At 42.5% G+C, this 25,905-nt stretch overlaps 1 long non-coding RNA gene across 1 annotated transcript; it reads right to left on the bottom strand.

Moving 5' to 3' along the window:
* Positions 1-303: 303 nt before the first annotated feature.
* Positions 304-19,720, bottom strand: LOC114595430 (uncharacterized). Its single transcript, XR_003706280.2, has 2 exons — positions 19,651-19,720; positions 304-633 (listed from the first exon to the last, which is right to left on the bottom strand). It is a non-coding gene; the product is annotated as an uncharacterized LOC114595430 (long non-coding RNA).
* Positions 19,721-25,905: the final 6,185 nt, after the last annotated feature.

The following is a 25,905-nucleotide window of genomic DNA, read 5'->3' as shown; positions in this document are numbered from 1 at the left end:
TTGTAGCAAGTGAAACTTCCATTCTTTAAGCATGGCTTCTCCCACATAGAAATCTGATTCAAGTCTGTGAATGTATGACAAAACTCCCACAGCCAATAATCCAGCCTGGAGTTTTGTTTCTTTCTGTGCAAGAATGATGTTCTCTATTGTGAGGTAAAACTTATTTTTAAAATAATAATAATAATAATTTTATTAAGTCTCCAACAATATTTCAAAGCATTTATCAATATATGCAATTTTTTAACATACAAAGTTTCTTCTTGACTCCCCCCCCCCCTTTCCTTGGTGTTTATTTTTTACTCCTTTTTATTAGCTGTTAGCTATAAGATATACATTTTCATTATCTAAACCATTACATCTTTCATTAATCCACTGCTTATATTTCAAATCTGCCCATGACTTCACATATTGGTGATATTTTGATAGATAATCCATAAGGGGTCTCCATTCCACCTTAAACTTCCTCATTATGTCCTCTTAATTTAGAAGTTTCACCATTTTAGCATATTCCATCAGTTTCATAAGCCATTTCTCCTTTGTTGGTAATTCTTTCTCTTTCCACTTCTGTGCATATAAAGTTCTAGTTGCTGTTGTCGGTAGTCAGCTTTCTCAGGACCTCTGTCCCCATTATTCCTAGTAAAAAAGGTTCAGGTTTTTCTGGGATTATCAATTTGAACATCCTTTTCAATTCATTATATATCATTTTCCCCAAACCAGGCTTCTTCAACCTCAGCCCTCCAGATGTTTTGAGACTACAATTGCCATCATCCCTGACCGCTGGTCCTGCTAGCTAGGGGTCATGGGAGTTGCAGGCCAAAACATCTGGAGGGCCGGGGTTGAGGAAGCCTGCCCTAGGCTTCCGGGTTGGCGCCATCGCCGAATGGCGGACTCCCTCCGAGCTCCGGAGGGAGTCTGCTCGGCAGGGGCTGGGTCCTACCGCGCCGGCGACGCGGGGACCCTTAAAAACCACGGGCATGGAGACCGTGGACATGGGTGACTCGGCTGGCACCGTTAGCACCCTCCCGACTCGTGAAGGAGCCTTTTTAAAGGCTACGGATCGGGTGCCGGGGAGTGGCGTGGTGCTGTGAGTCCTCTGCTTTCCCTGCCGAGCGAAGCCGCATGCCATCCGGCGGAGAGCGCTGACTTCTTCCATTGAAAATTCGGACTTTTAACAACAACCCATGAGTAATTCGGAAACTGGGTTTAAAAGGAGAAAATAAAGTAATTCGGATTTGGCACGAGCGGGGGGGATCCAAAAAGGAAGTCAGTCCCCCTCCCTACTGTAAGCATTTTAAAACAAGGACTGGGTAATCAAGGTCTAGAGAGAAGCGTATTTCTGACAAAAATTAAGAATTCCACGATGGGAAATTATAAGAACTGTGCTGGAGGAGAAGAGTGGAATGAGAAGGAAAACGTAACCCCCCCTGGGAACCGGGGCGACTTGTGAGAGAGCCTAGTGAAAAGAGACGGAGACTTTGACAGCTGTCAAAGTAGTTGTCAAAGTCGGAAAATTTAAAGAGGACTTTGCTATGAGGACTTTGCTAGTTAATTTCGCTACAATTTGTTACGATTTGGATACAAAATGTTGAAAATATAGAACAACAATCGGACTTTTGGATCAGAGGGAACAAAGTTACTACAATCCCCCTAGAGGGGTTTCGGGACATTACAAGAACGGTCGTAAGTGGAAAAATACTCTTAGAATTGTACAGGACTTGCTATCTCCTGGGAAAGCTGCAAAACTGAAACAGTATTTTGTCTACAGGGGTGTTTACATTAAAGGAGACAATAGAATTTTCTATTGAAGAAAGGAAGGGACTGGACGCAAGTTTTTGTTCCTGAATAACAACAACCCCTGTAGAGGTACCAAATTTCCGAATTAGAACGTTTTAGCAGCGGAACAGGACAAGAAACTTGACTACAACATGGAAAGAACAATGGGGGGAGCCTTAAAGACCAAGGAAGCTAAAGGCCCTTTGGGGCCGTTTTTGGATTGGATTGTCTGAAGTTAAACACCATAAAAATAACTTTAAAAAAAAAACTGGCAAGGTGGAACTGGGGAAAAATCTGATTATGGATCTAAGATTTCCAGGCAGACAACAGACAGACTGATGGACATGGGGAATTCAAACCGGGGAAGGGGGGGGGGAGATTTAAAATCCAAAGGCTGTGTAACTATTTTTTGAATTTTTTCTTTTATATACCTTTTATCTTTTATATCTTTATATAGCTTTTTATACTTTGTTGGGGCGTCTTTAATAAAAAAAAAAGGGAATTCGTGGAAGGAAATTGGGGTGGACCTTGGGGAGAGAATCTTTGATTTTTATTTTTATTTTTTAAGGTAATGATGATGATTGTATAATTTAAATTTGAATATTGGGTTAAAGAAATTAAGTTTCAAATTGGCTGTGAGAGCTTGTAGAACCAACGTTATGAAAGGGGAATACGGTAGGGAGGGGGATGGGGGAGTCCTAGAAAGTGGGTAATGAAAGTAAGGTTTCAAATGTATTTTATCTTTGTTTTATTTTTACTTTTTGTATTTTGGAAATTTCAATAAATATGATTAAAAAAAAAAAAAAGAGGAAGCCTGCCCTAAACCCTTCACCTTTTCACAGGACCACCACATGTGATAAAATGACTGAGGCAAAAAAAATATTTTCAACATGAATGTAAAAATGTTCCATATTCAAACTCTCTAAAACAGTGCACTGTTTGGGGTATACACTACATCCACCTCCTTGTGAGAGTTGTGAGAGTTACATATACATACTTACAGCATACATACAGTATACATATTTAATTTTCATAAATGGATTACAGTGGTACCTCCGGTTACGTACTTAATTCGTTCTGGAGGTCCATACTTAACCTGAAACTGTTCTTAACCTGAAGCACCACTTTAGCTAATGGGGCCTCCTGCTGCTGCCGTAACGCCAGATCACGATTTCTGTTCTCAACCTAGCAAGCTGTGTGGTGGGGTACTGCTGCTCATGTCACCTCCAGTCAGTTGTGTTGCTGTTGCTTTCTGGGAGGTAGAGGGGAAAGTGGGAAGTGGCGGGGAGGTCAAGGGATGGGGGAGGAGCTGATACAAAAGTGAGTAGGTCCAGTTACATACACCTAACACACACTTGGTCACACTCAAAGCTATTTTTCATGGAAAGAAGAGGAACATATTCAATTCTTACTAATTCCACTCAAGTTTCACCTTCCATTTTCTCCATAGAGTCCCAGAGAGTTAGGTGAATAATGGTGTGGGCCTGGGGGCAGTGGATCTCCATAGGTTAAATGAAGATTGGTTCATAGATGGCTTTAGCAAGCATGAACTTTTAAAAGTCAAAGGCTCTGGCTGCTGTAAGCCAACTCTCTCTGATTTGTATTACTGGCACCAATCACAAATTCTTAATGAATCTGTCAAATATTCTGTATGCATCTATAACTTTAACTAAACTTTCAAGCTACGGAAGACCTGTGCAACATTCATTTGGGTTGTTACACTTCAATAACACACTTTGCTCTTTATGCTGTGTATCACCTGATAAGTGAAGGGCACTCTTTATAGAATGTCTTTGCTCCAAGCTACCCATTCACTCACTGCCTGGCTTTCAACATAGTCAAGAGCAAGGACTTCACAGACAACATGTGTGATCTAACTTTATACCTGCAGGGATGAATAGAAGAGAATAGGTTATGCACTAATGATTCTTATTTTTAATATTTGAAGAAGACCGTGAACCTATACATGCTCAGTTAAATATTTTATTTGATGTTGTACAGACCTTAGGTAACTGACTTGTATGTTTTTGTATTTCAAACTAATCCTCTATATCATTCCCAGTTATGAACAGCAGTCAGAATTCCACCCAATTTCCACCCTTATATTTTAAGTTTTCATAGCCTTGGACATTTCACAGATGAAGAAAGCTCTTCTCACTGCATGAAGATACAGAAACAAATATGGGTTTAGATTTAAGTTTGAGAAAGAAACAGCCTTGGTCACATTCATTGATGACCTACACTAGGAAGTAGACAGGAAAGCAAAAATCAGTACCCCCAGCCATGAGATCATTCTGGGTTGTTTGGCTACTTTGGAACTTGGGGGCACAGTTTTGTAGTGGGTTTGATTCTACCTGTTTAATGTACCTAGAAAGTAGTGCTGGGTGAGTAATGTTCACCCCCTTGGTTTTGTTAAGGGCTCTGTTTTGTCTTCTATTCATTTTTGCACCTACATGGAAGGAATTGTCTAGACATTAGGGATTGGGTTTCTCGAGCACTGATCTCCACAGCAGCAAAGCAAGTCTAGTCTCAGCCCTGCAACCCCATTAAAATGGGGGTTGCCAGTTTCTCACTGACCAGAGTCTGGGGACTAACAAAATGTCTACAATACAGGCAGAAGTTCAACTTGCATCAGCAGTCTTTCCTTAGGGAACAGCTGGGACAAAACTCCACCAGCTGCACTGGCTCAGGGTCTCTGACAGAGCTATCAGTAGGCATTGTGCTTGGAGTCCTGTGTTGGGTTTTAACAGTGTCCCCTTTCATAGATTCCAGATGCCTCTCAATGCAGAGGAACTGATTACCGGTAATCAGTTCAGTTCAAATCAACTTTGCTGGGATTCCAGGACCTCCTTGGAATTGATCCATGAGGGTTGCATGCAGACAGTGCAGTCAGAATGCACTGGCACAATCAGACATACAGTGGTGCCTTGCAAGACGAAATTAATTCGTTCCGCGAGTTTTTTCTTCTTGTGATTTTTTTGTCTTGCGAAGCACGGTTTCACATAGGAATGCATTGAAAATCAATCAATGCGTTCCTATGGAAACTGCCTTCAGACCAGGTCCGGGGACAGTCTGGCCCCCGACCTATTCTGAAGGCTGGGGGGGGGGGGAGAAGGGCTTTTCTTCCCACCGCCAGCCTTCAGAGGATGTTCTGAAGGCTGGCGGTGGGAAGAAAAGCCCTTCTCCCAACCTCCCGCAACACAAGCTCCGGGGACAGGAGGGCTTTGCTGCCGACCGCCAGCATTTTAAAAGCCCCCGGGACAGCGGAGACTTCTCCGCTGTCCCAGGGCGATTTTAAAATGCTGGCGGGCGGCAGCGAAGCCTCCGCTGTCCCGGGGCGATTTTAAAATGCTGGCGGGCGGCAGCGAAGCCTCCGCTGTCCCGGGGCGATTTTAAAATGCTGGCGGGCGGCAGCGAAGGGTTCGCTGCCGCCCGCCAGCATTTTAAGATTGCCCCGGGACAGCGGAGAAGTCTCCGCTGTCCCGGGAAGGCAGGCGGGGGGAGCAAAGACTTTTGCCCCCCACCGGCCTTCAGAAGAGGTCCAGGACCTCTTCTGAAGGCCGGCGGGGGGCAAAAGTCTTTGCTCCCGACCGCCAGCATTTTAAAAGAGGTCCCCGGAGATTTCCCTATGGGCTTTCTTCTTGCGAAGCAAGCCCATAGGGAAATTCGTTTTGCGAAGCGCCTCCGCGACGGAAAACCCTTTTGTCTAGCGGGTTTTCCGTCTTGCGAGGCGTTCGTCTTTCGGGGCACCACTGTAGTTCTTTTCCCCTGGCATAAACATGAAATTCTATTATAGTTTACTTTTGAACTATTATATTTTATGCGTTTTTTAGCTTTCTGTGTTTTACCCACATTTGTTTTAATTTTTGTGAGCTGCCTTAAGTCTCATTTCTGGGGGAAGGTGGGATGCAAATAAACAACAACAACAACAACAACAACAACTGAAGTTGGATAGCAGTCATCCCTGCTTTCCCTCAGATGCTTTTTAGAAATAGTATTGTTCAGACAGCCTGTCCTGCACACACCCAGCCAAGGAAGGCAAACAAATGATAGTTCATTCTTTAGGGACCAAAGCACACACAGCAGCTCTTAAGGTGTACTGGACGTACTAGGTGTAGTACATAGATGGCGGGGAAGTTGAAACAACAGTGGGACTGTACAGGCTTATGTACTCTTGTCTGATGGAGTGTGCAAGTGCAACCTGAGACTTCTCATGCACGGAAGTCGTCCCTGTTGTTCCATCTTCTAGCCCCTCCTGGTTCTAGGAGACAGTAGGGCAGGGGATGGTGGGGATTCAACCGGCCTGCTCCTCATCTGAACAGCCTCTTCCTCTACTCCCCATACATCCTGCACCTCTGTCTCTGACACCAAGCCCCACAAATCACTGCCCTCCTCTCTGGGTCAATCTCTGGGCACCTTGCCTCTGTCACACACTTGTCAGAGTCTTGCCATTCCCTGACATAGGGCTTTGGAATCTTATTTATTTAGTTATGACCAAGCAGTCTTCATTCATACGTTATAGATGGTTTTTACTGCTATTGTTGTGGTTTTATGTTGCACACTGCCTTGTTAAACTTCCTATGAAAGTGTGGTGTATAAATATCTAAATAAATATGACTACATTAATGCATACATGATGTGGGGCCCAGCATTTTACCTGTACGCTAAGCCACTCAAAGTGTGGCTGTTTGACTGCAGGGAACTTGTTTTAATGTGAGAAAAAGCACCCTGTTACCTATCGCCGAAGACTCTTTCGCCTGCAGTATCTTTACTCTTCACATGACTGAGGGCTGCAAAGAGCTCCTCTTCATCTTCAAGGAACTTCCAGAGAAGAACTTCCCAGTGAATTATGCACTCAGGAAAGAGAACAAGTTGTCGACTGCAAGGAAAACATTGGGGCCTAATATGAATAGTAGAATGCCTGGCATCTGGTGGGCGGGGCTTGTGCATTCTGCTCCAGAATCGGCCCCTCCCTTCAGTGTGTGTTCAGTTCAGTTCAGTTAGAGAAGCCAAATGTCACTCTTGCTTCACGATGTTGTTTTTGCTTCTCTCAGACAGTATGTTATTGTGTTACAGTTTTCTTTATTATTGAAGATTTGTTTGACATATACGTGAGCCGCTAACTTTGCTGAAAGGAAAAGAAACCCCGCTGAAGAATGGTGGAATATCCTAAACTGGGTGAGTTAGGGGATATTCCCAGTCTGACAGGAGGATTGGGTTTTTTAATCAGGAAAGAGAAAAACAAGTTGTTGGCCTGCTTAAATCTCCATGTTCATCTTTTATTTAGGTCAAATGAAAGATCAAATATTCAAAATGAATTTAAACTATATTAGAGGTTTGAGTTCTGATCACTGAAATATATCTAGTATGGCACACAGCGTGCTGCCAACTTTGGTCAGGCCGACAAGGTCTAATAGTCCTTAGATCTTGCATATGCCATAGATTCTTTCTGAAGCTGAAGAAAGCAACATAATTAGATGGCCTGATGGGCACAGATCTGTGTGGCTTCCTGAGGGAGGAAATAAGGCCATTGGGTCGAAATCTGGATGAAAAGTAACCAGGAAAGGCTAAAACTGGTTATAATGTTTCTGCAGAGCGGGGGCAGTGAATGTGTTTCCCTCCTACCATTCAAATATAACATATGGACGTATTTGAATGACTATTTCATTGATATATTGAGCCCATCTCTTACTGTCTACACTATCTGCAAGGACAATTATATAATTCTGTTCCAATGGCTACTACTGGATTTTTGTAGTTTAGCATTTCTAGACAGCAGTAAAAACATGAGTATAACAGTTCTGAGCCCAATATAGTATACCTTCCCCCCCCTCATAATGGGAGAGATGGGGTATTGCAGACCTAAGTATATACCATGTGTTGTTGTTGTTGTTGTTGTTGTTGTTGTTGCAGCTGCTGCTGCTATTATTTTTAATTTATGTATCACCTTTCACAAGAGTCTCAAGCACACCATAAAAGCAATTAAAATAGTTTTAAAAGCAAAACAAAAAACACCAAAGGTAGGTTTAAAACCAATAGACAATGAACACCTAAGGCTAAAATCTTTTCAACCAGCTGGAAAAGCTTGTTGTAACAAAAATGTTTTTGGGAAGTACAAATATTGGCCACCCGCTGAATCTCATCAGGGATATTTTCCCACAAAACAGGGGCAGCCACAAACAGAAAGCCCTGCTTCAAGGTACGTAATGTTGAGAGGGCTTTTGATATTTTAGGTAATTCAAGGAGAAAGCCTCCTGCAGAACACAGTTACCTACCAGGTAGCTGTCAGATAAGGTAGTCTCTCGGATAACCTGAGCTGTATAGGAACTTATTATATGTTAGCACCAAAAGCTTGAACCTGGCCTGATAACAGATTGATAGCTAATGCAGATCCCACAGACAAGGTGCAATATTCTGGCAGTTGTTTCCCCAACAAACCACTGCATTCTGCATAAGCTGCAGCCTCTGGATCAATCACAAGGGTAGCCCTACATAGAACACACTGTAGTAATCTAACTTGGAAGTTACCAGTGCATCGACAACTATGGTAAAGCGATAGCAATCCAGGCATCAAATTCTTGCAATATCAGCAAGGCAAAGGAGATGGTGTTGGGCATTCAGAGGAAGAGAGGGGAACTAACCCCGTTGTATATTGGGAGGCTGTATGGAGACAGTCTCTTCCTTTAAATTCCTGGGACTTTAGCTTAGTGAAGACCTCACTTGGAAATTCAATACAACCCAAGTGATTAGGAAGGCCCAACAGAGACTCCATTTCCTCAGGGTCTTGAGAAAGAACAATGTCAAACAAAAAATGATTATCTCCTTCTACTGGGCCACAATAGAAAGTGTCCTTTCATACTGTATTACAGTGTGGTACGCTGGTTTGACAGCCACAGACAGGAAGTCCCTACAGAGGGTGGTGAATACAGCACATGACATCATGGGCTGTCCCCGGAGTTTGCTAGGTGACATCACGGGAGACCGCTGCCTCAGGAGAGTGAGGAAAATTCTTAGGGACGACTCACACCCTGGCCAGCACTTCTTTAATCTCCTACCTTCGGGCAGGAGATACAGAAATATAGTCAGCCGCACCAACAGTTTTTATCCATGGGCTGTTGGGCTGCTGAATGGGAAAAAAAATAGTGGTGTAATTGACTTCTGACAAGCACACAGAGCGTGAACAAGACTGAATATATGTGGGGGGGAGGGCTTGTTTAATTTCACTGCACACAGGTGGTGTAGTGCAAATAAAGGTTTATTATTGTTTTATTATTATTACTGTTGCAATCTTCTTATAATGTCTAGCTTGAATAGAAATGGGCAGTTCAGAGTTTAAAAAGCAAGTCTTGGCTGATCCTGAGAAACAGCCTGGTGATCTGACCTTCCTGGAAATGACCCATAAGTTGACTTTACAGGATGGGACTGCAGCCTCTGGGGACCTAGCTGAAATCTTCTGCCTTCTTGTTACTCTCATTTAAACAGGTAGTCTCATGGAGTCTTGCTGCTCTTCCCCAATGTGCATTGGCCTGATGGTCTAAGCCAAGTGCTGAGAACAGCAGCGAGTGGAGATGGCAGTTCCTTACTGCCTGCTACTTGTACAATTTGGCAACAGTGCAGCAGTGCCAGTGTTGATGGGTCCTTCATGTGTGAGGCCCTGGAAAAATTGCCCCTTGGGGCCCCCTAAAAAAGCCCTGATTCCAGCACATGTCAGTTTCATTGAGATTTTTCTACAAGATGATCATTTTTGTCCAACAACTGAGAGTATTTTTTTTTTTTTTTGAGAGGAATACATATGAAGTGTGTTTAGGAAGAGAAATAGGATGAAACCACCCTCAGGTATTAATCCATCTTGCTCACTCCTCCCTCACTCCTTGCTACATTAATCAATTTTATTTGCATAAAATGGATTGGTTGATTCAGATTCTGGAAAATCCTCTATTTGATGTGCCTTCATCTGCATGAGCAAAATTTGCATGTGCATGTTAGCACATTTTCCTGCCATCACATTCATATAAATCCCCACCTGGAAGCGGTGCCTGCCCCACCAGATGAGATTTTACTTCCTCCATGCAGCAACATCTACAGGGAAGGGTTTTTTAAAAATAAAATACAGTAAAATAAAAAATCTGATTGATCTCTAGAAATAGGCAATGAATTCCAATAGTGTTTTCACCAGTGAGAAAAAGTTTATAAATAAGATAAAAAAGTTTATCTTGGCATGCTAGGGTACCCTAATGAGGAGCTTGTGTATGATCACAGATGTCACCATGTGTGCTGGTCACAATTATCTCCAGAGATCTTTAATAATATATCTTCTGCTTCCAATGCTTCTTTCTTACTATATTCAGAACTGCTACCAGTTTGAAACCCAGTTCAATTTGACAGTTGGATACCAGGAGCTATAACAATTTTAGGAGTTGTGCAAGCTATTTAGTTAACTGTTAATATTTTCCTATTAGTGGCCCCTGATGCTAGGCATTATTAGGAAAAAATGTGTTGAGGCCAATAGTTTGGAGATGTCTGTGACATAGCTGCTATCTGCATCCAGTTAGGCATCATATTGCTATCTAGCATGCTCAAATATTCCATTGTGCAGCAATAAAAAACTTGAGTGTCGTTAATACTCTATCAAACCTCCAGTGCAAGACTAATAATATATAATGAGATTTGGTGTATTAGCAGCTGTTATGTCATTACAGTTTGCTAACGCAGTTGGATTATGGTCAAATAGGTTTGGGCTTATCTCACAGGTAAAGCTAGAGACATAGAAGGATAACCTAGTGCAGGGGTCATCAACATCATGCCTTTCTGATAGTGCTAAACAACTCCCATTATTCCACACTGGCTGGGGCTGATAAGGGCTAGAGTCCAACAAAATTTGGTGTGTTCCACCCTGACACCCTTTAATCTAGTGCAACACTCCTCCAGCTAGGTGCTCCCATCACCCCTTGGCCATGCTGACTGGATCCAATGGGAATTAAGTCCAAAACCTCAGGAAGCCACCAGGTTAGGGAAGGCTGGTTTAATGCAAACTTTCCCCTCGTAAGGCAAATTACCATAGAAACCATATTAAAGAATATTCCTATTGCCAATATGTCCACAAACACAAACACATGACCCTACGCCTACCAAGCACTCATGATATCCCAAATCTTACACCTGCGGAGATGGATTGGCTAGCAAGCTGGACAAGGATCCCACTCCCCATTCATCCATGAAACTCACTGGGTGCTTTTGTGCCAGACACTCACCACATCTGCACCATACATTTAAAACACATCAACTATAAAATGAGGAAAACATTGTTGGGTTTCAGCAATCTTGCATGCCTCCAGTCAGTAGAGGGCAGGGTTGGCACTAACAGATAGTCCAGAGAAAATTCTCTTTGTGATGTTTCCAGTCAAGCTCCCAAGCTCCTCTCTCTCTCTCTCTCTCTCTCTCTCTCTCTCTCTCTCTCTCTCACCCCCCACCCAACATGGCTTGAGGCAGTTGTGAAACTCACTTCCACCATGTAGGCTCTGGATCTGAAGCCATTTTTCTTCCTTAACAGTGTGACTTATGTGTGTTATATTTACTCTTTGTAAGCAATGCTAGTGATGTGTGAATGAGACAGAATGTGTGCTGGAGGGACTAGCTAGATCCAGCTTCCATGCTATTAACTCTTTTATATAAACTATAAACCAGGCTTCCTCAACCTCAGCCCTCCAGATGTTTTGAGACTACAATTCCCATCATCCCTGACCACTGGTCCTGCTAGCTAGGGATCATGGGAGTTGTAGGCCAAAAAATCTGGAGGGCTGAGGCTGAGGAAGCCTGCTATAAACCAACCAATATTATTATTTTTTCAACAACAACAACAACTTAGAATGACATCTAGCATTCTTTATAAGAAAAAGATCCAGCAGTTTCTACATGTACTGTGTGAAACCAGCTTTGGAACTTGTGTCCAGGTGTGCCTATCAAATTGCTGGACTGGTGCATTGTCTTCCACGCCAAAAAAGCCCGGTTTGTTGCACCTTTTGTGCATCTTGGCAGCTAGTTGCCTAAGTAGCATGTGCCATGGACACACTTGCACACCTTACGTAACCTACACTTCACAAAAAGTTCAATTTTCAAATACTGCAGTTGATGGAGATAAGTTTTTGTGATGTCACAGCATTTCAGCTGGATTTACTATTGTTCAACTGAACCAGGCTGAAACCTGAAAAATAGGGCATTCCCCCAACCAAGGCTGCCCCAGGATATGAAATTATGCATGTTTGGAGGGAAGCAAGAGCTCTAATGAGCCACCTCTGCCATCCTGGAAATGTTACATCTGTTGTCTTCACTCTGATAGAAAGGCAGCACGGTTACGAAACATGTGGTCCATTAACTTCAGTAGCTGCCATTTGCAAAAGCAGTGCCAGCATGATGAATGGAGCTGAGAGTACACAGAAAATAATGATAACTAATGGTCGGGAATGCCTAGGGACTTGTTTCTGTGACTTGATGTCTCCAGGGTGAAAAGACAAGGAGGGTTTGTATAAGACACAAAGTGGAATTTTTGAATCTGTGATGGATGCATTAGCACCGTTAATGGCTTCATTGCTTGCAGTGGTTCTGTGGCTTGTCAGAGTTGACACACAGCCTCCTTCACCAGAGGTGTGCAGAAGCAATTTAATGAAGTCGGCACATGCATGCAGTATCTGTGTGGGTGGCGGGGGGGGGGGGGACTGCTACTGCTGCCAAAAAGATACAATGCTCTATATTTTCCATTAAACAATGTCAGCCGTTCTAAAAAACCAACACAGCAACTAGAAAAATCAACATCCACATTGTACTGACTTTTCTTTTTAATCAGTTCAACAAATCTTTGCCAAACATTTGCAGAGCGTGCCATCAAAATGCCACTCAAAGGTGGGGGAAAGTGTCACTTTAAAAGTAAATGTCATTTTAAAAGCAAATATCATGAAGTAGGGAAAGGCACTAACTTGGTGGCCAAACTGTTGGCTACATGGAGAATGTGCATGAGCAGACATGGCAGTCAGCACAAAATTCTATTGGTGTTCTCATATACATCAGTTGCAACAAGCTGATGGACTACACAGAGCCAGAGTGATATAGCAGCACGTCAGTGTGGAACGTAGAGTATTGGGCTTAGAATATGAAAGCCTGGGTTCATATCCAGTGCGGGAACCTGCTCACATTGGATAGACGAGCAAGATAGCATGGAGCAAGAAGAGCAAAAAGTCTGCAAAGTATCTGAAACACCCTGTTTATTCTACATCAGCCAGAACGTGAGGACCTTTGACTGGTCCAGAAATCACCATTGTGTGCTGAGGTCCCCCAAAACCCCTACCCCAATAATTCACACATCACACATAATTTTTGTTTAAGGTTTTTGGCATAATTTTTTGGCCACAACTTTATTATCATACAAATTGTGAGTGGTTGCTTAGGCATTGGTTATGACTAGCTGCCCCCCCCCCGCCTTGGGGGACAGCACTGACTCCCTAGTCAGTGCGGAGGAACAAGATCAGGGTCAGCTGGAGCTGCGACACAGACCCTCAGCTACTCCGCGCATGTTCCTTGAAGCTTACGCGGCCCGCACCCTGCCGTCGGGGTTTGGACGAAGGGGATGGTAAGCTTCAGAATTCCTTTAACGGAATTCCCATGCAGCAGCAGCATTGGAGGGGCAGGCACAGCCAATCCATACCCCTCCACCAACCAATTTTAACCAATGCCTAACCGCCAACCTTACAAGTTGTGATGATTTGCTAAGCAGTAGGCAAAACCCAAAAGGCACACACTAATCAGCCAATTGGGAAAATTCCTACTGGGCCCCCGCACCAACGCGGACGACCCCATGACAGGCAGAGCAAGGTCAAAGCGCAAGCCCAACAAGGGAGGGCGGGCGGGAGATCCGATGTCCACAGCGAAAGAGAAAGGGAAAGCTGTGGACCTTGCTTAAATAACCTCTGATCCCACCCCTAAATTGGCAACATCAAATTTACCCCAGTAACAACCTCCACCAATCTGCTCCAAGCCCCTTGAATCAATACTGCCTGGTAACCAAGTGGAGTTTTGTTCGGCCCCATCCGCAAAACGTGCTCTCCTTTTAATGAGAACACGCTTTATCAGCTGAAGTTCATTTATGACCAAATATGATTTCATTCTTCTCCGCGACTGTTATTCACAGGCTCAGAGATCTGTGGTATTTTGAGACTTAGGTCAACTCATAAGGTAAAAAAGAAGAGAGTCCTGATGGCTCACACAAAATGTCCCTCTCCTCCAATATTCTGTTTTCACCAAAAATGGCTAGTCAGGTGCATCATAAAACACTCTTTTAAAGGCTCCCCTGCCCTCTGTTAGACCTAAGCTGGCTCAGCTAGCAGTAGCACCGCTGCTGAACAGAGTTTAGATCTGTGTAATTTTATTCCAGTTTAATTCATTCCGGCTTCTTGTGTGTAGGATTGCTCCCTTGGTCTTCCTTTGTTAAAAAAAAAAAAAAAAGCTTTCCACATTTTTAATTAGTGACTGTGGCATTATGATCTGGAGAAAGACACTTAATTGGGCTGCCTGTGGTTTGTTTTGCATGTGTTTTTTCTTCAGATTTTAATTTTTTTCCTATCTAAATTATGTTGAGTTTAATGGGGAAAGGTTAACATATTTAATTCATAAAAAGCATAATCTAGCCAAAATCCAATATTTTTAAAGACCCGCTGATTTTAAAGAGAGTTAAGTATGTGTTTAGCTTCCCCCCATTGAAATCCAAGACACTTAAAATAGTTTAATTTTGGCTGGATTCTGCCCAAATTAAACAGCACACCGCATCAATGGTGGGATGGTGGTTTTTATTGGAAATCCAGACATGTTGTCCATCATATTGCAGTATATTCCCTTTGCTTTTTAATATAAAAAATAAATTTACATCAAAGCAATTATTCTATGGTCACTGATGCGATTTCATTATAATTTTGAGCTGAGCAGCCAAATGATAATGAAATTCAGAAACCTGCCCAAAACTCACAAATTACTCAGTTATCTCCAAGAATCATTCTGATTTTTTTCAACTCCATAACCAATTTCATCTTAAGGATTATTTTATTAAGAAAGGCAAATACTTAACTCACATGAGATGATGGGAGATGTTACTAATAGAACTTTACTTCTGTGTTCTTACCCCCCCTTTTTTTTAACAATGCAAGGTACAGAATATCCTGTAGATTTTTGGGGGGGTTGTTGTTTAATCTTTTTTTAAAAAATAAAATAAATCATAAACTAGTGTGAACTGAACTGAAGTTTCGAAACATGAAAAAACAAAACTGATAAATTTCTCAATCCCTCGTTGTTTCAAAGCAGTCACTGAACTTTTGCCTCAAGTAGAAGGTCCAAAGTGAATGTTGGAGGTCCACCACCAATTAAACCTCTCAGGCACAATTGAAACATATGCCTGGCTTAGTTAAAAAAAACAACAACATGTGTGGCCTTCCATTCTTAAACATGACCTTTCGCCCCCTACAGCTGCAGCAGGAGACCACCAGCCTGCACTATAGACCCCTCATATGCCAACTGTGAAACTGCAGCCAGGCTGAAGCCATGGGCCCAGGGTTCCCCCTCTGATTTCACAAGTGGAGTTTGGGCAGTGGAGGGGAGGCAGCAGCAAAAAGGCAATGCAAATAACTGGGTGGGTAGGCAAAACTAAAAAAATTCAGAGGGCAGAGGTTACCATTATGAGAAACGGAGACAGAAAGCACGCTTACTTTTTTTAAGGAACTCAAAACAAAAGCAGAACACTTTTGCTGCTGCTTCAAGCAGCTGTACAGCTGCAAACAGCAGCCCAGTAGCCAGTCAGTATCCTTCTGCAAGATGGAAATAGCACTTAATGCTAAGTGTTAAGATTTTGTCACACACAGCTGTGAAAGAGGCTGAAAAGACTCTTTCAGGAGGGTTAGGCCCTGTGCTTCTTTAAAACAAAACTTCAGGTTTTTTAATATTCCTGCCATCATTGCTGAAAGACTCTGCCCACCGATTCCAATGACACAAGTCCAAGACATCAGCAAAGGCTTTAAAGATACCCCTTCCCTTCTTTCCCTGCTCCAGATTCAATAGCAACATGGGACTGTAGCCAAGACATCCCCCTTAATGCAGAACAATATCTCCATCATTCTGCACATTGCAAATATAGGGGTTAAAATGCCTCTGGGAGCTGAAGCCAAACTGGATGGGACCTAGAAATTGATTAGAGTTCCTGACTTTTTTCCCAAGGCATAAAAGCAGCCATGAATTGTGTGTGTGCAAATTTGATTGTAGGCTTCCAGCCTCATATAACTTTAGTATGTTTAAATCTAATTAGTGCATGAAGGGGTTAAAACCATAGAGTAAGCTGTCCTGCCAAGTTTAGCCTATGTTGTCACTTCCTTACTTGAGAGGCAATGGAACTAGCTGAAGTCTGGAACTAGCTCTTTTTTCTATCAATTGTTTAGAAACTTTTATGTTTAGTAGCCAAGCAATGTCTATGACTTACCACATGCGTGGTCTATCTCTGTGCTAGGGAAGTGGACATTTTGGAACTCATCTGAAGAGCACATTTTAAAGGTTTTACAGCCTATATGTCCATGTTTTTCTTGCCTGCATGTTTTGCGATGTTAAATCTCTGCTGGGGCTTTCTCACCAAAGAGTACTTGCCCCAGACTCAAGCCTTGGTTCCAGGATTCAACAGAAGCAGCAGGAAAGAAGGAGGGAGGCTTAACCCACCAATGGCATGTCTCCGATTTAAATTCACACGTGCACCAAAGCTGCTGTCAGATTCAGAAAGGAAGAAAGTCAGGCAATATCGTTATTGTGTGTGTGAATTTAAATCGGGAGAGCCAGTGTGGTGTAATGGTTATAGTGTTAGACTAGGACCTGGGAGAGCAGGGTTCGAATTCCTCCTCAGCCATAGCTCACGGGGTGACCTTGGGCCAGTCACCATCTCTTAGCCTAACACACCTCACAGGGTTGTTGTGAGGAAGAGAACCACGTGCACCAGCCTGAGAACATTGGAAGATAAATGAGGGAAAGAAATGTAATAAATAAATAAACCCTCCCTCAGCACTCTATCCCTGAAGCAATCCAAGACCATTGTGGTAGCTTTTAAGTCTTTAAAATGCCAAATTACAGAGCCCCTATGCACATCTGCTTTTGTCCCTTAGGTCGGGAAAATGAGACTGTGATGTATGAATATGTGAAAATGCCTTATACTGATTTGAATAATTGATCTATCTAGCACAATACAGTGGTACCTCGGGTTAAGTACTTAATTCGTTCCGGAGGTCCATACTTAACCTGAAACTATTCTTAACCTGAAGCACCACTTTAGCTAATGGGGCCTCCAGCTGCCGCCGTGCCGCTGGAACACGATTTCTGTTCTCATCCTGAAGCAAAGTTCTTAACCTGAAGCACTATTTCTGGGTTAGCAGAATCTGTAACCTGAAGCGTATGTAACCTGAAGCGTATGTAACCTGAGGTACCACTGTATTGTTTATTTGTGGAGTATTTTAACTGGAGGTGCTGGAGGCTGGACCTGGTATATTACAGATGCAACACATGTGCTCCCAATGACTCCTCTTCTTCCATTATCAGAGCATGCTAGGAGCCAGATGTGACATTATTGGGCCTTAGGCTTTATGTTACCTATTTCCAAATTTATAATGTAGGGTATTTGGAGTTCCCAAAATGCTTCCATGGAAAAAGGAGAGGAGAGAGAAACATCTGCAATGCTTTTTGATAAATGCATTGATAAGAAGAGCCAAGCCAGCACATAACATGATGCTAATTGACTCTGGACAAGATTGATCAAGTTCTGTCAAAAGCTGAGAATACTGTTGCCGAAGTCAGGTTGACCTTTAGATGTACCTGATGACAAATGCAATTCTAATTCATTTGCCTAGAACATCACTCTGCTAGAGGACATTTTCTTCAAAAACTACTTCGTAGTAAATAACTGAAACACACGTTATATTTCATTGCCAAATAGCATTAGTGATATATCTCTGCTTTAAACAAATGATTTATATTCATATTGTTATGAATTTTTTTGGGGGGGGGAAGTAGCCTGTAGGCAATATCCTTCTATCCTTTTGGTTCACCAAGTGTTAAAATATAACCCAGGCTAGCTTCCTGTGTTGAGGTGATAGCCTGGGTGATGGGCCATTAGGGAAGCAGAGGAAAGGGACTCTGTGTGAGACTGCAAATGGGTGGAGCTCAGCAGATAGTTAGAACTCAGCATAGGCACCAGCTCCTCAAGGCTGAAACACTTTGCTCCCCCATTATGGTTTTTTAAGGGGCCCAGGTCCCCTCAATGTTCAGAGGGCATTTGATTTTGCCCCCTGGCTCCTCGCAATGTCACGTGCATGATGTCAGGACGTTGTGTCGAGCCCTCTCAATCATCTTGAGAAGCTGCTGCCTCTGAAGCTCAGAGATAGAAGGACAAAGGCTGAGTTTAGAGTTGAAAGTGTCAGTGATGTGACATAGAAGTAAAGCAACAAGCTGAGGAGAGAGTCAGAGCACCGTTTGGGAGCAATGATAGATTTCTGTTTGGATCCAAGGCTGCGACTATGGGAGAAACAAGACCCTTTGCGGGTGTTGAGGCTGTGAACCCCTCAATCAATGGTTCAGGTTTTATATGTGTGTAAATAAACCATATATAATAAAGACACCATGGTTTCCATTGTGCCTCATTCCAAAAGGAAACATGAACCCTGGGTGAGCTCCCGGAACCCCGGGAATCTTGTGCCACTCAGAGATTGGGATGGCGTGCAATGATATATCATATTATATTACACACACACACATTATTTCATTGTCCCCACTGGTATGGGACAAGCTATTACAACAACAGATCCATTGTGAGGAGAAAGCACTAGAAATTTATGAGGGTCTGCCACCTCTCATTTATACATACACAAGATTAACTTTTGGCAGCCAGCCCCCAGACAGACAGTGCTAGTTAGCAAAGCATCCTTAGTATATTATTGGATATTATTGATATATATATAGTATATATATTGATATATATATAGTATATTATTGGATATTATTGATATACATATATCAACTTTCTGTCAGCCAGTTAAAAACCACAGATTTCTTTCTTCTTCAGCCCTAGCTGAGGTGTCTACCAACTAGTAGGTGCCACCCATCAAAGCCCACCAATGCTCACTGGGTGAGAGTCATCAGCTAGCAAAACCTTTACCATTCGCTATCCTGTGTAGCATCACTGTTTCCCCAGGCAGCTGTTTCTTCCCTCATACTTCCCTCATTCCAGTGACTGTATAAGCAACCCTAGCCAACTTCAGGCCATTTGGTAAGCAGGATGATGTCACAATGCTACATAGCTAATAAGATTTGACTATGTAATAGTATTAATTCTAGTAAGGGAAGTCAGTTATGTGAAATTAAGAGAGGATCAAGCAATTCTGCAATTTCATAATTTCAACACTGCCAATGATGTTTGCAGAGTAACAACCACAACCCTCTGAATAGTTTCAGCTCAACCACATCTTCCCATTGGACAGCTCTTCCTACAATAAATACGCACAATTTATACATCTGTTGCTTTTGCCAGACAAATTGTATGCATCCCAAACCCTTCTCTTTTCATTATTATTCATTTTACTCTGTGGCATAACATGATCCCTCACAAAATATAGTATACTCTAATTAAGTTCAAACAGAAATAGTAAACACGTTATGTGGTTTCCCCCCTCAGATACAAGTCCCCCCCCCCCTCATTTCCACAGATGTGGAATCTATCAAATTATTTGTGGCAAACAAACACTGGATTTAGTTGACAACTACAAACAGAAAGCTCAGACTACAAAGGATATGTGTCTTGCAGCAGAACAGAGCACTCACCTGTCAGTTGCAAAGTCTGCAGGATGGTACCACACAGTCTTGTCATCCTCGCCATCAAAGGTAAACTATTAATATGTAACAGGCAATAACAAAGCAGCTTCAGATCAAATTAATTATTCACTCAATGCAACACACTCTACAACTCTATTTTTTAAACTAGTAAATCTGCAAAGGGAATACATTTTCTCGATACCAGATTAAAACATTTATGGATGTTAAAAAAGAAATAAAGATAGCTCTTTAGCAATTTTTTTAAAAAAACCTGAAAAACAACAGTCTTTAATGTTTACTTCCAACCAATTCATAGCACTAAGCCTTTTAGTTAGGTAATTTTAGATTCTGGACTTAATAGTCTCCAGACAAACACCCCCTTTCTTTAGATGGCCATGTGTGTTGATTCACTTACTTCTATTAATTCCTTTAATAGTGTGTGTGTGTGTGTGTGTGTGTGTGTGTGTGTGTGTGTGTGTTGAAACACAGCTTAATACAAACCACAAGTGTTTGTTTTCTTTGTGGTAGTAATCTAGGAAAGTGGTTCTATGTTTAATGATTTTTGCCTGAAGCAAAACTCTATGTATATTGAGAAAGTTTTGCTAAAATGAAACATTTGTAGGGATTTTGAGGGAAGACAGATGTCATTGAAGAAAATTAGCAACATTTATCCAGGGAAGATCACATACTCTTACGCTATCCAGTCATGTTACTTAATGCTGTTGGAAGTCAATTTGGAGGCGTCTGTGCTAGCAGAATATGTGTAGAACATTCCCTGGGAAATTCAGGGAAATCCAGTAACACAGGCGAAATTTCTCAGGGGGTGGGGAGCTGCACACACCCCTACAAACATCAAACCAACATTACTTGTGATTGCATTCTATAGGTATGGCATTGTTGCAATTGGTATTTGGAGAGGATTTGAAAACCGCTTGCACAGTGATTGTTAAATCTATTAGCCCTGACATACAGCCCAGGTATGGTGGGGTTCCATATCCCTAGACGGGAGGGAAGTAACTCTCCTTTCAATGAAAGTAATATGCTGAGCGCTCTTTAAGCTACAGCTGTGTGGAACAGTTGCCACAAGACATCTACAGCCTAGTGCTGTTGCTCATAATTATAATTACAGGACACTATCCTAAATGTCTGAATTACAGAATACTCTTCTACTCATTTCCAGTGTAGGAAACACCAGCTTTTGTTTCTTCTGTTCATTTCTTATATTTCTTATATTGCTGCAGAACCATTCTTTTTTCTCACTTTCTTTTCTGTACACTCCTACCTTGATATACAAGATGCATTGTGCAACTTTTATGACCCCATGGACTTACACTGCTGAATTGGCTTTCAATAATAATGAGTCTGTTTCAGCTCTCTCTATATCCTTTTATGGCTGTTTATGCTGTTGTGTGTGGTGGACTGAAAACACTAATATGATCTATGCCATTGAAGATTTCATATATACCAAGGGTTAGTTCTCACTGAAGTGATAGAACTGTGTATTAGACTGTAAAACTTCAGATTGAAGGTAAAGCATATTCTAAACAAACCAACCAGCTACACACAAGCCTTCTTCAGGCATTATCACCAGAAGGAGGAACACAGGAAGACTGGGGTGTGGGAGGGGGCTGCCCATTTTGCCCCACCCTGCAGCCCAGTGGCTCCATATACGATTATTGTGAACTTCTGCCTGGACCTTCCTCACTACAGAGATTCACTGTAATCATGGAAGGAGCTGGTGAAAGTCATGCATCCCTGGGGGAGCAACATGTATATCACTGAAGTCTCGCTCTACCCATGTTTCTTCTTCTTGTAATAGTGCCGAAAGAAGGCTAAAAACAAACAAACAAGGGTTCTCAATTGACCTGGCATGTTAGGGTTATGTTTTTATTTTTTAATGTGCAGTGAATTTATTCGGAATAGAGGAGCCCAAACTACAGACTGAAATGGTACAGCCCCAACACGTCTTTACTATCTTGGTGACAACTAGACTCAGCTTAAAGCTATTCAAGGTGTTTGTCTTCTGAAATGTCCTAAGGCTTTTTAGAACAATCTACAATCTATACGGGAAACAATGCAACGGAAGATATGTGTTTGCTAGGTTGCACTCTGATTCTCATAAGCATGTCCATCACATAATTTATCATTGTTTAAAGCACAAGTGCAAGTAGATAAATAGGTATCGCTCCGGCGGGAAGGTAAATGGCGTTTCCGTGCGCTGCTCTGGTTTGCCAGAAGCGGCTTAGTCATGCTGGCCACATGAGCCGGAAGCTGTACACCGGCTCCCTCGGCCTGTAAAGCGAGATGAGCGCCGCAACCCCAGAGTCGTCCGTGCCTGGACCTAACGGTCTGGGGTCCCTTTACCTTTTTAAATATGCAACATTTGATGGCTTGCAGCTGAAAGGGTAAACTGCCTCAAGACATTTTGGGTCCTGAAGTCAAGGGAAGGATGGAATTTTAATCATACCTCATTGCCGATGTTAGGACAGCATTGTGCTGCACCTGAAAGTAGCAGAGTCCCTGCCCGCAGGCTCATAAATTGAAAGGACACAAGGAGAAGGGGATTCAGAAGGCAGAGGAAAAGAAGCAACTCAATTCTAAATGTTACAAGGCTCTTATAATGACCATCTGGGATGGAAATTGACTACTCACTGTTGAAAAAACAGGCCTTGTTGGCCCTCTAAGAAAAAAACCCTTGGTGATCAGAACTTCCTGAAAGTGGTGGTAATATAGTTGGAATTTGTGGTCTTTACAGGATGGGTCTTCTCTGACCACCTGAAAGTGAAGGTGGCCTCCCACACTCCCAGTAAGGCAAATAAACGCTACCTTATCCAAGGGCTTTCTGCGTGCTAAATTACGGGCCTCACAATGATGCCACCATGCCCACACACATACCGTATTTTTCGCTCTATAAGATGCACTTTTTCCCTCCTAAAAAGGAAGGGGAAATGTGTGTGCATCTTATGGAGTGAATGCAGGCGGGAGGCTCTGCTCAGCGCTCCCTTTAAAGAGCAACACGGAGTGTGTGTGCGGCTCTTGAGGGCTTTTCCCCCAGGAGGGAGAAGGGACTGACGGGCTGCCCTTCTCCCTCCTCGGCTCCCTCCACAGTCTCGGCTCGGCTCTTTAAAGGGAGCGCAGAGCAGAGCCTGTGTGCGGCTCTTGCTCGCTTTTCCAGGAGGTGGGGAAGAGACGAAGGGCAGCCCGTTGCTTTCGCTGAAGCCAGAACAGCAAGAGGGATTGCTGTTCTGGCTTCAGGGATCCCTCTTGCTGTTCTGGCTTCAGGGATAGCCCCGCGAAGCCTCTTTAGCGCAGCAGGAGCGTTCCTCCCACTGCGCTGAAGAGGCTTTGCGTTGCTTTGGCTGAAGCCTCTTCAACAGCATTTGATTCAGAATATTATTTTTCTTGTTTTCCTCCTCTAAAAACTAGGTGCGTCTTATGGTCGGGTGCATCTTATAGAGCGAAAAAGTGTATACTAATAGACACCACCCTTTTGCATATGCAAACTGTATTACAATGGCTACTAGAGACATAAAATATAATTATGCTAACAATCACAGTGAATGCTTTTTTTAAAAAATCTCAGCGCGTATACTTCTGTCCCAAATCATATCCCACAAATATATTTTCCTTTATTGCTTCTTGCTACTATAAAAATAGCTGCTAGGTTGTTGCAATATATAAATATTTGGATGACCTGCGAAGGGCACGCTTATATGTATTGCCCTAGAGGCATTCATCTTGTATTTCACACAAGTACTGCCTTTTTAAACATCCCTTATCATTTTCTACTGCTAACAAATGAGGTTCACTGACACAAAGTTGGCAAGGAAGGAGTGAGGATAGAAATGTCCATGATTCGGTGGTAGGGGTGATTTCAAAGATCTATTTCTTCTGTCAGTACACACCACCAATTGCAGTAATTGATGTTTCAGCCATTACACCACCGGCTTTCACAGACAATGTAGATAATTAACCAGGCTCCACTTTTGGATGATTATTTCTATCCTCCGAGGAACTTGACGGTATAATGGACAAAATGTCAAGAATAATTAGGAATAATGATAGTGGCAGATATGCTGCCAGACCTAAAATAGGGTTTTGCCTTGTCTTGGGGCAGTGGGGAGCATGGCTCAGGGACATTAGAATTCAATTCTGTGGTTTATATGTTCCTTGGGAGATGGTTAACATTTTTCAGAAAATACAAAGTGGAAATGAGAGTGCTCTTAACACATCTCAAAATATGTTTGAATGAAATTAGTCAAACAGCTTATGCATGTCTTTAAATTACTAAAAATGCCCTGTGTTTTTTGTGGGTGTGTTTTACAAACTTCAGGACATGCTACCTTATTAATATATTATTTATGCAGCACACATCCACACAGGTCATCATTATGCAACCCTTTGCATCAAAGTTTAAACCTTCCTTCTGTTCTGAATCCAAGAAAATATTATTTTGCTTTTATGGAATGCAGTATAATCTGTTTATTCAGTCACCATGCAAAAGTGACTGTGTTCCATAGTTTCAATATCACTTGTATTCTGCAGGGTTGAAGGACAAGGGAAGAACAGTAAAGATTCTTGGCCCTCTTCTGATGCTCCTGGTCCACTCAGTCTTACTGGACCTCTGCATTTGGGAGGTCCCACTACTCTACCATTGCTGTGTCTTGAGAGATGCATCACAACAGTTGCACAACAATGGTGAGCCATTACATTCTCTGATGTGCCATAGCAAATTATTGTTTCTCTGTTTGTATATGTTTTGAGACTGGCTTTGTATGTCACCTTGTGAGGACACCTGTCCTGAAAAGTGGGATAAAAATACTTTAATAAATTAAATACAAAACAAATAGCTGTCAGGCCTCATATGGTAGCTGAACCATGCTGGAATGCTCTATCTGCAGTCTGTCCTTAGGTCTAGCTAGAGGATCAAATCTAAGCAGTATAAGCCATGCTCTGGGCACCTGTGTGTGCAGCGTGATTTTGGCCGGTGGCAAGGGCCCAAAAGAGCAGTCAGGAAGGTCCGAAAGAGCAGTCAGGAAGGTCCATGACCTCTCTCAAGGTCTCACAGGATCTCACAAGGGGAATGAAGGGTGAGATCTTAAAGGGCCATTTTGACCACCCTTGGTGTTACGTTACAGCCTCACTGGGCTCTTTGAGTTGCTGGTTGACAGGGCCAAAAAGGATTTTGTTCCCCCAAACTGGCCCCTCGGCTAGGGTTTTTTCACCTTTCCCTTAGGGACTTAAGGCCTACGTGTGACATTGGGAAGGATCAGAGAGAGAGATTGGCCATGGCATGCCCTGAGGTCAGTTTGGGGCACATGCCAAGCTGAAATTTCTCACTCCTGTCACTTTTGAGGCCAAGGCTCAGCACTAGGTGACTCCCATGGTGGCTGGTGGGTTTTTCTCTACTCTGAAGGAGAACTAAGGATGGTTGGAATGTGGAGTGAGATCCCTGCCATACTGCCATGCCAACCGCACTTTCTACTGCAGTCGATAAAGATTTGGCCAATCCTGTATCCTGCCTAGTTATTTCAATGCTGTCACAGAGTCCCAAATTGTACCTGCCAAGGCAATCTATTAGCTACCCCAACCCCCAAAAATATATCCTTAGATGTATTGCTGAGCAGCAACCTCTTGAGAGGGATTACAGTATTCAGTACATTTAACTATTGTAGCCTTAATAATTATTTATACCAGTGTACTAAGGTCAGTAGCTAGGCTGAGAGGTCTCCCCTGGTTCATTTTAAAACAACAACAACAACAACAACAACAACAACAACAACAACAACAACATATTGCATTGGCCATCTTACAATCTGCTTGCAGGGAGGACGATTTTAGAGATAAATGATATATGTTTGTTAAAAAGTCAACTATTTTATGTTCAAGGATTCTTATATTACTCTGGCATTACTCCATTGACAAGGTTCTCTTCCATTTGCCTGTCCTAAAAGTTCCTAATTTTGCTGCTATTGACATAGCTCTTTCAAACGCTCACCCAGAAAAGAAGAGGAGGACTCTTTGCCCAGTTTTGAAGCAATCCAGGTTCCGTACTGTTTTTCATCAGTTGTTGCCCCTGAACCCAAGTACTTTGCAGCTGCATCAGGTGAATATAGATTTAGGCTTTATGGGCACAGCACAAGTTTGTGAAGCTGATGTTGCAGAGGTAAGAGGCTTTCACAATACTTCTATTTTCTTTTCTCATTTGAATAATCTCACTCATTGTTTTGAGAGCTTTTCTTTTTAAAAGGCCCATAATCTCAT

Source organism: Podarcis muralis, chromosome 4 (assembly GCF_964188315.1).
Source record: "Podarcis muralis chromosome 4, rPodMur119.hap1.1, whole genome shotgun sequence".
NCBI lineage: Eukaryota > Metazoa > Chordata > Lepidosauria > Squamata > Lacertidae > Podarcis > Podarcis muralis.
Note: the sequence above shows the minus strand (reverse complement) of the source record. Positions and strands in the feature narration are given on the sequence as shown.